We start from the raw sequence: 12170 nt of genomic DNA on the forward strand, positions 1-12170 counted from the left end.
GAGAAAGAGAGAGAGAGTGCGCGCGACACTTAAGAAATGACGCAACACTTTTCCTATTATATAATATCCTAGTTAGCCTTAAATAGTGAAATCAGGTAATGAAGTCTATTGTTGTGTTAACGGTAGCCTAACTCTTCTAAATCTGCAACATGTAGTTCTACTGTTGTTCAGTATATAGGGAACTAGAATTTGCAGCTATTGGTGTCTGCACCTGCAATGTCAAGGCTTCGCAAAATAATGAACTGCGCTGAATTGGAACTGAGCTTTCAGTTAACCTTTGTAAGCGATATAGAGACATGAGAACAATACCATAGGGTGCAAAAATAATGTGACACTCACGTTTCCGCCCGCATGTACCTCAAGTGTATACCGAACTGTTACAATCTCTAAATGTATCCTTTTGGTAGAATTTTGCACAGCTGAACAATTCTCACTACCTCATATGCTATTGAAATCTTTCTAACCTGACAAAGCGCGCTTGGCTGCAGTCAAATGGGCATGTTTCGCCCGATCACATTTAAATATACGAATTAGTCATGAGTCTTGACGCAAACTGCCGAAGTTGCTCATTTGTTTTCACTATGGAGAAGGAGGGGGGTTACTACATTCATCATTTTGAATTTAGCGTCGAGGTGATAGACCTCTTTAAGCAGTCTTTTACCGGAATGTCATAACAAGAAAATGATCTGGAAACGAGAATTCGCACATGCCGCCAGGGAATGACAGCTGTCACAATAGATTATCTTGTTGCATTTTCTCACTTATCAACCTTTTGTGGTGTACCTAACAGTGTATGATACCCTTCCTGACACTAGCAGAATACGTAAAACAAATCTGAGAGAGAGACTGGAGAGAAATGGGGAGATTTTATGACAGGCAGCAATATAGGCCTTTATTTAATCCCAATATATGACGTTTGATAACCACATTCACAATGGCCTAGACTCATCATTGGATGTAGCTACCTAGGACAAATACTTATGGCAAAACACAGAAATTGTACGTGAAATATGTTGTCAGTCTCTGCTCATCGTCAGGGAAGGAAACAAATCGGGCTGGCCACAGACTGGAGTAGGAGCGTCATCTAGTGACGATATTATTCAACAGTTCTTTATTTGGAATGCTCCTCTTCCTTACATAGGCGGCCTATGTAAAGAGGGGGAGCATTCCAAATTATAGATATGTTAGGCCTATGATAGGCCGAATGAGTTAGGAGTTTACAGATGAATATGTCTGTGGGGATATGGAGGTAGACTTGATTTCAAACAATACATGTTAAGGCTGAAACAGGGAGTAAACTGTTATAATTTTTACAAATTTGACAAAAATGTGTTTTGGATAGGCCAACTTCAAAATTACAGTAGACATTTAGGCCTGTTGCAGTATAAATTATGCTGTATCTAGGCCTATGACAATTGATATATATTGTTGTCCTGTCATAGTGGCCGTGGTAGTGTGAAAATGTAGTCAAGATCACTAACATCCACATTTTCAGTTGTCTGTTCTGGTGAGATACAATAAAAAACCATAGTCTATACTAGATGTTTTTGGATTCACTTCTGAAGACTAATAAGATTGAGTGTGGTGGGCTACAACCAACCAACTCAATGCACCAAGTACACATGTCGATCAGGAGCTCTACCGGGGCAGTCCCATTAGTTCTCTTATATACAGACAAGTGATATTTGCATAATTTAGCTTATTCATCACTCATCAGTAATGCACATTAAAGCTTGCTTCATGCATGTGACAGACCAATACCTCACAAGGCTTCTTCTCTCTAAGCTGAGACCTTGAAACTCAGATATCCCTTTCTCAAAACAAGGGTCTGGGCGTACTGCCAAATTGCAGATACTGATAGTGAGGATTTGTTTAATCAGTCACTTGCATGAACACAGAAATTGGTTATTAGAAAATAACAGAAATACTACACAGAAATTAGTTATTAGAAAAGCACAAACATAAAATGTCCTGCATCTGCAGGAACCCCTCTTTATACTTCTATTCATCAATCTTTATGTTATGACTCCATTACATAGGCGGGAGGCGCTCCAGTACAGTAGATGTCGGGAATGCACCATAACGTTGGATGCAAACCGCCGATTAACCTCACAGAAGAAGAAGAGGCGGGCACTGTTTTCCCGCGGTTTTGTTAACGATGATGGCGAGGGCAGGTGTTTCCGCAGGCGGGAGCGAAGGACACTGTGTGCTTGCTTAGCCAGCTAATATTGTAATGTGCATGTCTCAATATATTATCTTTAATAACCTCTTCTGGAAAGGACCCTACATCTCAATTTCTGCCTAAAATCACATACCCAAATCTAACTGCCTGTAGCTCAGGGCCTGAAGCAAGGATATGCATATTCTTGATACTATTTGAAAGGAAACACTTTGAAGTTTGTGGAGATGTGAAATTAATGTACAGTGGGGCAGAAAAGTATTTAGTCAGCCACCAATTGTGCAAATCTCCCACTTAAAAAGATGAGAGGGGCCTGTAATTTTCATCAACCCATGACTTCAAATATGACAGAAAAATCCAGAAAATCACATTGTAGGATTTTTAATTAATTTATTTGCAAATTATGGTGGAAAATAAGTATTTGCTCACCTACAAACAAGCAAGATTTCTGGCTCTCACAGACCTGTAACTTCTTCTTTAAGAGGCTCCTCTGTCCTCCACTCATTACCTGTATTAATGGCACCTGTTTGAACTTGTTATCAGTATAAAAGACACCTGTCCACAACCTCAAACAGTCACACTCCAAACTCCACTATGGCCAAGACCAAAGAGCTGTCAAAGGACACCAGAAACAAAATTGTAGACCTGCACCAGGCTGGGAAGACTGAATCTGCAATAGGTAAGCAGCTTGGTTTGAAGAAATAAACTGTGGGAGCAATTATTAGGAAATGGAAGACATACAAGACCACTGATAATCTCCCTCGATCTGGTGCTCCACGCAAGATCTCACCCCTTGGGGTCAAAATGATCACAAGAACGGTAAGCAAAAATCCCAGAACCACACGGGGGACCTAGTGAATGACCTGCAGAGAGCTGGGAGCAAAGTAACAAAGCCTACCATCAGTAACACACTACGCTGCCAGGGACTCAAATCCTGCAGTGCCAGACGTGTCCCCCTGCTTAAGCCAGTACATGTCCAGGCCCATCTAAAGTTTGCTAGAGAGCATTTGGATGATCCAGAAGAAGATTGGGAGAATGTCATATGGTCAGATGAAACCAAAATATAACTTTTTGGTAAAAACTCAACTCGTTGTGTTTGGAGGACAAAGAATGCTGAGTTGCATCCAAAGAACACCATACCTACTGTGAAACATGAAGGTGGAAACATCATGCTTTGGGGCTGTTTTTCTGCAAAGGGACCAGGACGACTGATCCGTGTAAAGGAAAGAATGAATGGGGCCATGTATCGTGAGATTTTGAGTGAAAACCTCCTTCCATCAGCAAGGGCATTGAAGATGAAACATGGCTGGGTCTTTCAGCATGACAATGATCCCAAACACACCGCCCGGGCAACGAAGGAGTGGCTTCGTAAGAAGCATTTCAAGGTCCTGGAGTGGCCTAGCCAGTCTCCAGATCTCAACCCCATAGAAAATCTTTGGAGAGAGTTGAAAGTCCATGTTGCCCAGCAACAGCCCCAAAACATCACTGCTCTAGAGGAGATCTGCATGGAGGAATGGGCCAAAATACCAGCAACAGTTTGTGAAAACCTTGTGAAGACTTACAGAAAACGTTTGACCTCTGTCATTGCCAACAAAGGGTATATAACAAAATATTGAGATAAACTTTTGTTATTGACCAAATACTTATTTTCCACCATAATTTGCAAATAAATTCATAAAAAATCCTACAATGTGATTTTCTGGATTTTTTTTCTCATTTTGTCTGTCATAGTTGAAGTGTACCTATGATGAAAATTACAGGCCTCTCTCATCTTTTAAAGTGGGAGAACTTGCACAATTGGTGGCTGACTAAATACTTTTTTTTGCACCACTGTAGGTGAATATGACACAATAGATCTGGTAAAAGATAAAACAAACAAAAAAACATGCGTTTTCTATTTTTATTTTATCATCTTTGAAATGCAAAAGAAAGGCCATACATTGAGATAGGAAGCTGTCCACAACAGGGCAACAGTGTGTGTCTAAAGTTTCAGACTGATACATTCAAGAATGAGAGAGCTACATAATATTTAGTATGAAGTCTCCCAGGTGTCACTCATGAGTTTTCCCAAATGTACCCAAGTGGCCTCCAAGTGGACGAATTGGTCAATTGATACATGTTCAAGTACATAACTATAGAGAACATACAAAAATGTTATGGTAATTTAAAAAATTTAAGTTTACACACAAATATGAAGGAGGCTGAACTTTTCAGTCATGTCCAGCTGAGGTCCTGGCTGCCTTTTAGGTCTAAATGTTGGTGGAAGTGGCTCCACATCATCCTCTCCCTCAGTGGTAGTTGCCACTAGGGCACTGGCCCTCCTCCACTTCTGGGCTGGCCTCTTCACACCTCTAGATGGCCGGGAGGGGTTGGGTGCGAAGCCAGAGATAGCAGTAGCAGCTGATTAGATTTCATAAATTGTTTTGTTGCAAGTTGAATGAGTCGGAATACATGCAAAACGCTGCATACAACATGGATTGTGTTAGGATGTAAAAAAATATTTTTATCAAACAAAATAATGCTAAATTTTTATCTCTGGGACCCTCAGGATGACAAATCAGAGCAAGATTACTGAATGTAAGTACATTATTTACCATCAGAGGTGAATGTATCAAACCAGATGCCTTGATAAAAGTGTTTCGTTGTTGTGCTCTCACCTCAAACAATAGCATGGTATTTTTTCGTAATAGCTACTGTAAATTGTACACTGCAGTTAGATTAACAATCATTTAAGCTTTCTGATGATGTAAGACGTGTTGTTTACAACGCCATTCTAGTCACATATCGCATATTGAGCAGCAACTGTCCCGATATCGGGACACTGATCCCACTGTAATGTGCAGGTCTCAATATATTACCTTTAAGACCTGTCACAACTATGCCCCATATCCCTCAGAATAATCAATTAGGAAAATGCATCTGAAGTAATCGAGGCCCAAAGGATCTGCTGATGATTGGTATATATTTTATAGGTAACTGAATTAGATCTACGAGATCAGTCAAGTTGTTTATTGCGGAAGATTCTCCTATGGAATGCAAAACAGATAATGCCACTCAATACGGCAGCAGAAGCACCATAGTTTGGGGGTAGCTTGGTGGCCTGTCTAGAAAACCCACCGATATGTGAACAGATTGAACCTACCTAGAGTAGACTAGCCTATGTATGGAAGGGATAAATAAACACGCTTCAGCTAAGCTTTAAAACAAAAAGGGACTTGAACCAAAAACTGAGGGACTTGAAACAAAATAAACATAGAACACCTCAACAGGTGACTTACCTGAGAAATAAAGCATTCAATGTTTATTGACTGGACATTACGTTTCGGAATAACATGCTGACCACACCGCTCGTGCATGTGCGTCTGCGTGAGCCATCGTGTGCATGTTGATTTTGTCCACCAACACCAGACACGATCAGGACACGCAGGTTGAAATATCAAAACGATCTCTGAATCAGCTATATTAATTTAGGGACAGGTCATAAACCATTAAACATTTATGGCAATTTAGCTAGCTACCTTGCTGTTGCTAGCTCATTTGTCCTGGGATATGAACATTGGGTTTTTATTTTACCTGAAATGCACAAGGTCCTCTACTCCGACAATTAATCCACAGATAAAAGAGTAAATCAAGTTATTTTCTAGTAATCTCTCCTCCTTCAGGCTTCTTCTTCCTCTTTGGACTTTATGTGGCTGTTGGAAACCAACTTTAAGGTGCATTGTTGGCAACCAACTTTAAGGTGCATTACCACCACCAACTGGACTGGAGTGTGGACCTCAGTTCATCTTTCAATCACCCAGATGGGTATATGCTCCTAAAAACCAATGAGGAAATGGGAGAGGCAGGACTTGCAGCGCAAGGCAGTGTGGGTGCAATGATTGAATAACATGTATGTGTAAATGTATTTTGAAACGTTTGCACACACGACGCGGGCGGTGTGGTCAGCATGTAAGGCGGTTCATGCCGAAATGTAGGCCTGTTCATGTCCCGTCAATAAATATATGCCGAAAAAGTGCTCCCTTTTCTTTATTTCCCAGGATAGTCACCTGTTGAAGTGTCCTCTGGTATATATTTTTTGGATACTCTAAGGATTGTGTCTAATAATCCTTTTACTTGACACACCGGTGTGGAGAGATAACGCGATCCGTTTGAATATGGCGATACCAGCGCTTATTTCAAAGAGCATTCCGCATTCCGTATGCCACGCCCCAGTGAGCAGAGCTAGGCATGTTGCACTGGAATACGTTTTAATATGATGAAAAGCCTCTCAATTTACAATGGGTCCGCCGTGGCTCTTTATAATTGCCTTATGCTAATATATTTGAGATCAATGCAGGGGGGGGGGCACCATGGACTGTTTCCTCACCTTATTCTCCTTGTGGATATCCATGGTTGTTGGTTATTTGCCAGGTAACAATAAGTGAAAACAAAACAAGGACTGAGCAATGGACTCCTTATTTTACTCAACTTATTTTACTCAACTATGAAATGAATTGTGTTTCTTTGAGAAGATGGGCTTGGCTGCCAAGAAAAATACGTTATGGGGAAAGGATCCACAGACAGAGGCTGATTATCTTTCTGCACATCTCTTTATTTACAATGCTGGCTTCCATTGTTAACAAAAATGCAGTGTGGCTCAGTTGGTACAAAACATGTATCCACTCACTACTGTAAATTGCTCTGTATAAGAGTGTCTGTACCCCCTTTAAGTTACACATGGCCATGGACTGTGGCTATTTGACCATAATATAGGCCAATCAAAGTTTCTTATCATCAGAAAATGCATCCCATGACATGTTAACATGGAAATAGCTGTTCAATCAGCCCACTGTAGCAGCCAATGTGTGGTGTTCAATGTAGGCCTACATTCCATGAGACTTTTGAAAAAAACATGCAGGGCTTGACATGAACCTGTTTATCCACTTGTCCTTCAGACAAGGAGGTGACTGAACATGCTGTTGTGTTGTTTGATGCAAGAAACCATTATTATTCTCATACCATTATTACAGAGAATCAGACAAATTATGCTACCCTCTGCCTATTGGCTACTTGGCTTATTCAAGCCTATCTCAAAATACAAGACAACAACAAAAAAAACAGCTCTTTACCAGACTGGCTTTTCAAAGATGTCTAGAAATGTACAAGTTTTGTGCTCTTATAGGAAGCCATCACTCCCCTTTTGCTGACTACAAGTTATCTATAACTGGGCTAACAACTCACCAACTAGCAAATGATATGATCAAAATGAGTACAGGTGGCTGGCTACATGCAGCTCTCCCTTTGATCTCAAAACAAGAGCATATACTCATAACCGCTCATGATGTAATCACAATCCAGTTCAAAGTAAATGGCACAGATCCGTATATGGTAATGGTCTATTTGCATATAGGCCTACTGCAGCTCTGATTGTTTATGCCTCATCGGTCTGTGTAGAGTGCGGGCTGAGGAGTGCATGTCAATTCAATAGAATCCTACTCGGATGCGCTATGCCTACAACAAAATATCTTGCATAGTAAGTTTTGTTTCGGTATGTTGCATTGAAAGCTGCTAATATCGCGTGATTCAATCACAATTGCCATAGTAAAGGCAAACGTTGATAGTGTTGACAGGGAAAAGTGTAGAACAGCGGTGTACCAACCTTTTCTGAGTCAAGATCACTTTCTGAGTCAAAATGCAAGCACATTTGTTTAACACGACTTCAGAAACGTAAGCCTATGCAACATTGACCAATTAAAACAGTATTGTAGCTGAGGTTTGTGCAGTAAGCTATAGGTCCAATACATTATCACTGCATATTAGCTTCACTTGAATTGCCTTGCCAATGCATTGTTGTTTGGGACATTTTTTTAAATTCGATTTAAAAAATTGAGGTAGGCTATATGATCACACCGGTAATTGATCCTTTGTTGAGCATTGTAAATAAAGAGATGTGCAGAAAGATTACCAGCCTCTGTGTCTGTAGATCCTTTCCCCTTAATGTTTTTTTGTCTTTCATGTCAGCCAGGCCCATCTTTTCAAAGAAACACCATTTATTTAAATCTCTAGTTGAGTAAAATAAGTATATCGTTTTGTACTGGTCACAAAATAATCCAGGAAATTGTGGTAAATAGTGCCACACTCAGGCAGAAAACGGAATGTTCTATTCTCAACTCAGCCCATCTTTTCAAAGAAAACAACATTCAATTATATCTCTATTTGAGCTAAATAAGTAGTTTTGTTGTGCTCACAAGAAAATCCTTACAATTCAGGTAAAGAGCGCCACAGTCAGGCAGAAAAATGTTCTATCATAAAGTGAAAACAATTAGTTTCCCTGGCTGATATGGCTGCTACTTAGAAATATACTGAACAAAAATATAAACAAAACATGCAACAATTTCAAAGAATTTTCTGAGTTACAGATCATGTAAGGAAATCAGTCAATTGAAATAAAATGATAAGGCCCTAATTTATGGATTTCACATGACTGGGCAGGGGTGCAGCCATGGATGGGCCTGGCTCCCAAGTGGGTGGGCCTGTGGGTGGGCCAGCCAATCAGAATATTTTTTTCCCCACAAAAGGGCTTTATTACAGACAGAAATACTCTTCCGCACGTGGTCTGCAGTTGTGAGGCCGGTTGGAAGTACTGCCAAATTCTCTAAAACGATGTTGCAGGCGGCTTATGCTAGAGAGACTAATATTCAATTCTCTGGCAACAACTCTGGACATTTTTGCAGTCAGCATGCCAATTGCATGCTCCCTCAAAACTTCAGACATCTGTGGCATTGTGTTGTGTGACAAAACTGCACATTTTTAGAGTGGCCTTTTATTGTCCCCAGCATAAGGTGACCCTATGTAACGAGCATGCTGTTTATTCAGCTTCTTGATATGCCACACCTGTCAGCTGGATGGATTATCTTGACAAAGGATAAAATGCTCACTAACAGGGATGTAAACAAACACGCATTTTTGTGTGCACGGAACGTTTCTTTGATCTTTTATTTCAGCTCATGAAACCAGCACATTACATGTTGCATTTATATTTTTGTTCTGTGTACTATAACAGTACATTAATAGATGACATTGACTGCTATAAACCTGTCTCCAATATAATCGAGAGTTTACACAGACCCACCGCAGACCTTTGACAAATAAATCTCTGTGTGAAAAGGTGTTTTGTCAACAAACTCAATGTATTCCAAACACTGGTGGTGATCATGATCCCAATAAGTAGCCTAGTAAACGATGCCCCTTCTGGTATGTTCTATTGCAAACTGTCTGGGACTCGTTGTTGTTTCCCTGTCAACTACTCAAATATATTTTACTTATTAAGTCAAAGACAAAATGAACTGCAATACACTAGTCTCAAATATATTAGATTAACTAGGCCACACAGAACCACGGCAGACGCATGGTAAATTCTTCTTCTTTTTTTGGGATTGGGTTGGCAACCTCAACCTGCCTTTCTCTCACCGGACACCTCCAATCTCTAGCCCCATGGGCACCCCCACAGCTAACACACATAACTTTCTCCACTAATACTACACATTCCTTTGTCCCATGCCCTCCTGCACACTTCTCACATCTAGGAGTCTCCCTACTACACACTGCTGCAACATGACCATAAGCTTGGGACTTAAAACACTGTAGTATTTTCGGAACCAAAGCTCTCACAGGATAACTGACATCCTAACTTGACCTTGTCAGGCAAAGACACTGCATCAAAACTCAGCAGGACAGACAATGTCTTCTCCGTTTCACCAGGCTTTCCACTGGATCTGCGTCGCACCAAATGGCAGGCATGACAGACACCAGGAATCTTCCATTTCAGCTGATCTTCCTCAACACTTAATGCCACCCTCCTTTCAGCGGCACCCTGGTCCGGAGAGCAAAGCAAGTCACAGTTCTTGTCCCGAGTCACTTGGGCGAGAGTGCCCGCTCCCTCTGAACAGAAGAAACAATAAATCATCACGAGTTCACTTCTCTTTACTTTCACCGACTTGACAGTCCTGAACTTCTTCTCCACCAAACCTGACACTACATATGGATCAGCCAGAATACAAGGATCCATTCTCTCAACAAATCTCACTCCCACTGGGCCGGAATCATCCTTGTCATCATCGGGATGAGGCTCGAACTCAGTGGTCCTCACTGCAGGTACTTAATCTTCACTCACTTCTGGTTCCATCTCTGAACTACTGGAACACATATCCCTCTTTTTGCACTTAACGCCAACCTTTCTCATCACATCGCTTCCCTCTACACTCAGTTCCTTCTCGGGCAATCATCACTGCACCTGCCACCGCATTTAATTCATCCTTACTCTCATCACATTCAATTTCCTTTTCCAGGGCTTCCAAAAGTTCTGTGCAATTTACTCATATGTTACATTTTCCTCCATTTTTCCATTTCTGCCACCTTCCAAGAGGACAACCGATTCCCCTCCACTCAGTTCACCCCATTGTAAATTAAGAGGCTTTTCATCATATTAAAACGTGTCCCAGCTCTGCCCACTGGGGCGTGGCTTACGGAACACTGTTTGAAATAAGCGCTCCTAATGCAGTATTCCTACGGATCTCACCACAGCAGTATGGTCAGATATGGAACAGACTCAATTGTATACCACTAATATACAGACTCTCCACATTTCTTTACCCTACTTGAAATCGGTATAACGTCTGTGACAGCATGTGCAGCACCACTGAGGCGATCTCTATTTTAAAGTAGTACATTTTAAAGTAGTACATTAAAGCAGGTTATATCCATGATGAGTCCTCTGTTCTATCTCTACGACAACAGGCACAACCACAAAGTTTTTTTTTTTTAAGTTGTCAAAATGCCATGTGCACCCACTTATAGCAGTGGATTCATAACAACCTAACCATTACAAAACTTCTATTAGATCAAATAAGCCTCAAGTAGCCTCAGGATTTGACCTTGTTTTTCCCCCGAAGTTCCCAGTTGTCTTAAAAGCAACATTAGGGCCCAGAGTTTTTTCCTGGTCAGCTCAAGTGGGCAGAATTTTTTTTTTTGTTCAGTAGGCTAGCTAACTAGCTAGATTGGTTTGCCATTTTAAAGGCTCTAAGATATAGAGCAGCCCACATTTTGTGACCATGGAGAGGCCAGGGATAGCCAGACTAGTAAATTGGGCTAAGGAACAGAAGTTGGGTATTGGAGAAAGGCCCTCAGTGCGTGTTCTGCAAACAATACAGCGGATGAAGACATGCATGCACGTGGTGATTGGATAGATGTGGTTATGGACAGCGAGGAAGAAGAAGAGCTGAGTGCAGCGGGAAGATGTGTGTTCAGGGAGAATTGCACCAAGTACAAATCGTACCCTGCTGTCTTTGATGGCTCAGAAATTGAACCTGACGAGCATGAGGATGAATTACCTGTGGTGGCAGGTGTGGTGAAGACCTCTGAGTAAGAGCCTCACCCCGATGGTCATGCAAAGGATAACCATGGACGAAGTGGATCCCTGCCTTTTGGCTGACCCATATGTAGTCTCAGGATGGGTAGAAAATAATTTGGGAACTGTTCAAACGGTGAAGGTAGCTCGATATGGACTTGTTAGGATTTGTCAGTTATCCCATGAGAACTTTTGTGCTGAACCCACTAAGGTGTTTCAGATGCCAAGCTTATGGTCATGTTGCAGCAGTGTGTAGGAGGGAGATTCTAAGATGTGAGAAGTGTGCAGGAGGGCATGGGATAAAGGAATGTGTAGTATCAGAGGAGAAACCTGTATGTGCCAATTCTGGGGGTGCCCATGTTGCTGCGGATCAGAAGTGCTCGTGCAAGAGAGACAGATTGAGGTTGTCAGAGCAGAACAGGTGTCATATGCTGCGAGGCAGTGAAGAGTAGGGGATAATGGGTCAAGGGTGAGTAGTAGACCTAAGCCAATACAGAGTGATATGAATTTCTGCTTCAGTAAAGTTAGCTTCTTAGCATTCATTGCCATGGTTATTAACTGTACCGCAGAAATGGAACGTAAATTACAGAAAATATATGTTGCGGT

This window comes from Oncorhynchus mykiss, chromosome 10 (genome assembly GCF_057628025.1).
Source record: "Oncorhynchus mykiss isolate SJ-2025 chromosome 10, ASM5762802v1, whole genome shotgun sequence".
In the NCBI taxonomy this organism is placed as follows: domain Eukaryota; kingdom Metazoa; phylum Chordata; class Actinopteri; order Salmoniformes; family Salmonidae; genus Oncorhynchus; species Oncorhynchus mykiss.